Source organism: Musa acuminata, unplaced genomic scaffold, assembly GCF_036884655.1.
Source record: "Musa acuminata AAA Group cultivar baxijiao unplaced genomic scaffold, Cavendish_Baxijiao_AAA HiC_scaffold_1137, whole genome shotgun sequence".
Taxonomy (NCBI): Eukaryota; Viridiplantae; Streptophyta; class Magnoliopsida; order Zingiberales; family Musaceae; genus Musa; species Musa acuminata.
In genome coordinates, this window is record NW_027021349.1 from 3,487,501 (window position 1) to 3,494,910 (window position 7,410).

Genomic DNA, 7,410 nt, shown 5'->3' on the forward strand with positions numbered 1-7,410 from the left:
CACACAATTGGACTGTGACGACGCTCTTCAAATCTCCACGCTTGCTATCTAAGGAGGAGAATAGGAGGTGGTAACTAAGAAACCCCAGCCTATGGGCCTTTAGTTCCCTTCTATTTATAGAAGCCCCTAGTTAACCCTAATAGATCCTACCCTATTGGGTACTAGATCTCCATTTAATTACTCAAGCCTCTTAGATTAATGGGTCTCTATCCAATAATTTTTTATTAGCTCTTATTATATCTCATCCATGGGATCCAATAATTCAAGGGCTTATTGGATATCCAATAAGATAGGGGCTCCAGCGGATATCTCATATTTGAACCTCTACTCGTCGCAACACCTACCATATGTGTGTGACCCTCTAGGCTCAATATCGAGCTAGTCATGAATCATACTTGTCAGAACTTATTTTGGCTCAGTGAAATATTATCTCCATAATAATTCACTTGACACATCGATTGCGGACGTACTAGGCCACTATGTCGTAGTCCCCAGACGATATAAGCGAATCCAATCCTTTGGATATATCTATCCTCAATTACTCTGTACCTATAGTCCCTCATCCATCTAATATCCCAAAAACCATATAGTGGGAATGGTATTGTTAGGCCCATACGGTTTCTCCTCGAGTCTCGTTGTAATCGGATTCTCCCGGAGAACTCTTTCTCTCTCAATCCGAATAACCTTGGCCAAGAATTTGTTTGAGCAAGAATATATAGGATATTCCTCTCATGATACTGAGAGCGGATGATCCTCTATCGACACTTAATAGCCCTCGTAAGGTTGATTGCCACTCCCAATAACCGATTGTACTAGATTTGAAACTTCCAAACCTATAAGTCCGGTATCAAAGAGTAGAGTACTCATACATGACATCCTTGGTATCTCAAGTCTAAGGACTAGATACACTACTAGGACTACGAAATCCCTGTCTAACAATAAGGCATCATCAACTATCTAATATTTCGTGAGCGAATCAATCAGTAAACTCATTCTCTAATGAGCACCTACACTGTATCCTTAGTGTCCCCACACAAGCAACTATGAGACCAGTTGGCTCCATCATATGGATGAGTATACAGCACACCAGTCTGTCTGGTTATCTCGATATCCCTTTCAAGTAACCTATGAATAAGATTATTTAGGGTCTGAGTTTAAAGGTGAATCGGTCTTATTATCGTGATCTCATCACGATCCGATTCTCATTGCACAGATCTATGAACATCACAATATATATGCGTAACAATCAATATAAAGTGATAAAATACCAAATAATAATAAGCATAAAGAATGTGTATCATGTCACACGTGTCATCACTCACGTGATCGGCTTGCAGGGCACCTATGACTAGTAGGGGCGAAGCCTCACTCGGGAATGAGGCTGCGATGACCCTTTCTCGCTCTTCTCATTTTTTTTTTTTTGAGATAATGATAACTACGGTGAAGTGTTGTGAGAAATTATAGTGAGAACGCCAAGGATCGCTGCTCCGATACTAAATGATAAAGCCCTAGGATTTTATCATTAAAGAAAGGGGATGATCACTTCAAGGGGATCGACCTCCTTAATTACTTTGAGGGGATCAGCCTCCTAGGGTTTGTCAAAAGACTAAATAATATTTCATTGCTTGTCGAAAAGAAATAGTTACATCCTTATTTATAGAGTTCCACATAGAGTCCATCAGGACTTGGACTCTTAATAATAAATAAATATTAAATAAACCTCTATCCGACCCTTATCGAACTAAATAAACTCAACAAAACAATATTCAAAAGCTCAGAAAATAAAGGGATCCTAACAATAGGTGGAAGGGTTCATGTGGAGGAATATTATCACTTGGTATGGGATCCCAAAAGCCCTCATCACGGATAATAGGATATAGTTTAACAATTCAGAGTTTAAAGAATTCTGTTGGTCTTACGGGATCTAGCCGAATTTCAACTTGGTGGTACACCCACAAACCAATAGACTAGTCGAGGTAACCAATAGATCCATCCTTGAAGGACTGAAGAGACGGGTCATCGGTGCTAAAGGATCATGGGTCGATGAGCTCCCCAACATCTTGTGGGCTTCAGGGACCATCCCCAAAAGAGGGACCGAGGAGTCCCCATTCAACCTGGCCTATGGTATGGAGGCAGTCTTCCCACCTGAAGTCGTCTTCCCAACCCCTCGGACAGCGACATTTAATGAAGCCACTTCAAGCGAGGGGCTACAAGCCTGCTAGACTTGGTCAAGGAACTAAAGGCTAAGGCGCACCTTCGTGCACTCAAGTACAAACATACAATCGCCAGACTTTATAACCAACAGGTTGTTGAATCTCGGATTTTGATGATGAAATCAATTGATGGGTTAATTGATCTAATCCATATTATTGAGTTAAGTGTGCAGGATTAACTACGATAACCAGAAAACACAAAGCAAGAATACCGGAGTCAAGATCGATGGATGTTTAAGAGTTCGAAGAATCGTCGGAGATGCTGCCGGAACCAACCGAGAAGAAATCGGGAACCTATCAGAATTTTCGGAAGTTCGACGAAGAGATCGTCGGAGGTTCACGGAGATCACCGAGAAGGCTCGGCTACTCGTTAAAGTCATCACAAGATCGGGAGCTTGATGGGAGTCCGTCGGAAGAAAGTTCGTCGGAAAGCTCGCCGGAACAAGACTCGACGTTCGCGGTTGAAAACTTGCTTAGGATGTGTTTTGTTATGTAGTTCACTTGTAATTAGGATTATGATTAAGAGATAATCCTATATCCTGGTTAGGGACCAACTGGGCCCAAAGTCAGATTTGGTTTGGGCTAAAATTAAGCCAAACCAGTGAACCGGAGAGCCAGGCGGTGGCACCGCCCAGCACCCGAGAGCTGGGCGGTGACACCTCCTGGGCTAGGCGGTTGCACCGTCCAGCACCCGAGCGCTGGGCGGTGGCACCGCTTGGCTGGGCGGTGGCACCGCCAGCATCGGGAACCCAAAGAGAATTCAAATTTTGGAGCCCAAATTTGAATCCTCTTGAGGCCTATAAATACCTCTCAAATCTCAGCTGAGATTACAACTTTTGAGAAGCATTTGATTGAGAGAAAAGTCTTAGAAAGTCTTAGCAAGTCTTGTTTTCAATTTGCTAGAGAGTTCTCCTCATTCTTTCTTATTGAAAATTTGTAAGAGGTTGAACTGCTTGTAAAAGGTTGTAAGAGGGGTATTTACCCTTCCATTTCAAGAGATTTGCTAGTGGAAGGTGGGAGCCTCATCGAAGAGGGGCCTCGCAAGTGGATGCAGGTCATTTGACCGAACCACTCTAAAATCGGCGTAATCTCTTGTTTGCATTTCATTATTACTATTTACATTACTGCAAACCTTCTTACATGCTTTAGTTCCTTATTACCTTTGCTGCGCAACTTCAAGAATACACTTTCAAGTTAAGCTTTTCAAGTTCCGTTCTTATCGTACGAAAGATTTTTCTAAAACCGAAGTTTTAATCCGCTGCACTAATTCACCCCCCCCTCTCAGTGCTGCTCCGATCCTAACAAGTGGTATCAGAGCAAGGTTATCTCTCATATTTGGTTTAATACCCAAGAGAGATGGCTTACTCCGGCATGCAAGAGGGCCATTCTATTGCACGACCACCTTTGTTTAATGGGTCGGATTACACATATTGGAAGACTCGCATGAGGATCTTCCTCATTTCTATGGACTTTGAGCTTTGGTCTATTGTCGAGAATGGATTTCAAAAATCTTCTCTTCCGATGAGCGAATGGAATGAATCGGAGAAGAAGGTTTTTGTTTTAAATGCAAAGGCTATGAATGCCTTGTTTTGTGCACTAGACAAAAACGAATTTAATCGTGTTTCAATTTGTGATTCGGCTTTTGATATTTGGAGAACTCTTGAGGTCACTCATGAAGGCACTAGCCGAGTGAAAGAGTCCAAAATCAACATCCTTGTGCACTCTTACGAACTTTTTCGAATGAAACCAAGTGAGTCCATTGGAGACATGTACACCCGGTTTACGAATGTCATCAATGGACTCAAAGCTCTTGGTAAAGATTTTACTAACTTTGAACTAGTAACTAAAATCTTAAGATCCCTCCCTAAAAGTTGGGATCCAAAAGTTACGGCCATTCAAGAGGCCAAAGACCTTAAAGCATTCCCTCTTGAAGAACTCATTGGGTCTCTAATGACCTACGAAATGACATGTCAAGCTCATGACGAGCTCGAGAACCCCCTTCCAAAGAACAGGAAGGATATGACATTGGATTCAATAATAAATAACAAAGTTAGTGGGTCAATTTTTGAGGCACCCAAAATCAAATGGGTACCTAAAAATCATCCTCTTTTGTAGACAAACCCACAAGCTAGGAGCAAGAGATGGTATATCGATAGTGGATGCTTAAGACATATGACTGGAGATCCATCTCATTTCTCTATGCTCACTAGCAAAGAAGAAGGGTACGTGACCTTCGGAGACAACAACAAAGGCAAAATCATTGGCAAGGGAACTATTGGTAACAAATTTAGTTTTTCCATTGATGATGTTTTACTAGTTGATGGATTGAAACACAATCTCTTGAGTATTAGTCAACTATGCGATAAAGGTTATATCGTTAGATTTGAATCAAATATGTGCATTATTGAAAAACCAAATCATAACATGACTATGATTGCTTTAAAACAAAATAATGTCTATACCATCAATCTTGATGAACTAAGTAATGAAATGTGTTTCTCCGCCGTAAATGATGATGCTTAGCTTTGGCATAGGAGATTAGGTCATGCAAGCATGAAAACAATATCTAAAATCTCATCTCAAGAATTAGTACGAGGGATTCCGAATATGAAGTTTATTAAGGATAAGGTATGCGATGCATGTCAACTAGGCAAACAAATAAAAATAAGCTTCAAACCAAAAAATCAAATTAGCACCACTAGACCATTACAATTGATCCATTTGGACTTATTTGGACCAATTGATACAACAAGTCTAGGTGGAAGCAAATATGCTTTTGTGATTGTGGATGACTACTCTAGATACACTTGGACCTATTTCTTAGCTCACAAAAGTGATTGCTTCAAGTGTTTTTCTAAATTTTGTAAACTCACTCAAAACGAAAAAGGCTTCATGATTTCATCAATTCGGAGTGATCACGGTGGTGAATTCCAAAACCGTGACTTTCAAAATTTTTGCGAAGTTAATGGGTACAATCACAACTTCTCAACTCCAAGAAATCCTCAACAAAATGGAGTAGTTGAAAGGAAAAATAGAAACCTACAAGAAATGACAAGAACTATGTTAAATGAACATAGTTTACCTAAATATTTTTGGGTCGAAGCCGTAAATACGGCTTGTTATATCATGAATAGGGTCCTAATAAGACAATCTCTATCAAAAACTCCCTATGAATTATGTAATAACAAAAAACCAAATATTTCTTATTTTAAAGTTTTTGATTGTAAATGCTTCATTTTAAATGAAAAGGATACCCTAGGTAAATTTGATGCTAAATCCGATGAAGGTATTTTTCTTGGTTACTCCTCCGTTTCTAAGGCCTTTCGTGTCTTTAATAAAAGGACCTTAGTAATAGAAGAGTCTATTCATGTAGTTTTTAATGAAATTTCTGATTTAAAGAAAAATGATTTTGATGATGATCTTGGTTTTGATAATTTGAATTTAAACGAACCCCCTCCTCAAAATAGCCATTTGAATGCATCTTCTTCCGAAATTTCTTTACCCAAAGAATGGAAGTATGTAGATGCTCATCCAAAGAAGCTAATTATAGGAGATACAACAAAAGGGGTTCAAACTCGTTCTTCTTTCAAGATTTTTTGTGCTAACGCCGCTTTTCTTTCTCAAATTGAACCTAAATGCATTGACGAAGCCTTAAAAGATGATTTTTGGGTCATTGCAATGCAAGAAGAATTGAACCAATTTGAGAGGAATGAGGTATGGAAGCTTGTTCCTAGACCAAGTGACCACTTAGTCATAGGTACTAAGTGGGTATTTAGAAACAAGCAAGACGAAAATGGTATCGTGGTTAGAAACAATGCTAGATTAGTGGCCAAAGGTTTCAACCAGGAAGAAGGTATCGATTACAAAGAAACCTTCGCTCCCGTGGCTCGATTAGAAGCCATAAGGATGCTCCTTGCCTATGCTAGTAGTAATAATTTTAAACTATTTCAAATGGATGTCAAAAGTGCTTTCTTGAATGGTTTTATTTCCGAAGAAGTATATGTCGAACAACCTCCCGGATTTGAAAATTCTCTTCTTCCTAATCATGCATTCAAATTGACTAAAGCTCTCTATGGCTTGAAACAAGCTCCTAGAGCTTGGTATGAAAGGCTTAGTTCCTTTCTTATTTTAAATAATTTTACCAAAGGCAAGGTTGATACTATATTGTTTATTAAACATTTTAAAAATAATTTTCTTATTGTGTAAATTTATGTTGACGATATTATTTTTGGCTCTTCGGATGAATCACTATGTGAATCATTTGCCAAATGTATGAGTCATGAATTTGAAATGAGTTTAATGGGTGAATTAACTTTCTTTTTAGGATTACAAATCAAACAACTTAGTGATGGTATATTTCTTAACCAATCCAAATATACATTAGAATTGTTAAAACGATTTAACATGGATAATTCAAAAGCAATAAACACCCCTATGAGTACTGCGACTAAGTTAGATATGGATGAAAATAGTGAAAATTTCAATCAAAAAACATATAGGGGAATGATAGGTAGTCTACTCTACCTCACCGCGACTAGACCAGATATTATGTTTAGTGTAGGACTTTGCACTAGGTTTCAATCTAATCCTAAATTATCTCATCTGAAGAGTGTTAAAAGAATATTTAGGTATCTTAAAGGAACTCCAAATTTAGGATTGTGGTATCCAAAATCTGAAAAATTCGATCTAATAACTTATGCAGATGCCGATTTTGGCGGATGCAGGATAGATAAAAAAAGTACATCCGGAACATACCAATTTTTAGGACATGCACTTGTTTCTTGGACTTCCAAGAAATAAAATTCAGTTGCACTATTTACGGCGGAAGCCGAATACATTGCTGTAAGTGCATGTTGTGCACAAGTCATTTGGATGAAAAATAATTAGAAGACTATGGAATTCACTTTAAAAACATTCCCATAAAATGTGATAATACTAGTGTCATATGTCTTACTAAAAATCCAATTCTGCACTCTAGAACTAAGCACATCGACGTTAGGCATCATTTCATACGCGATCATGTCCTTAACAATGATGTTGTTCTAGAATTCATTGACACAAAGCATCAATTAGCAGATATATTTACAAAAGCTTTGAACGAAGATTAATTTGAATTCATTAGAAGGGAATTAGGCATGTTAAATTGTCCCTAAAATGAGCTTCACGAAAAATGACTCGTCCTTTTCCTTTCTTTTGT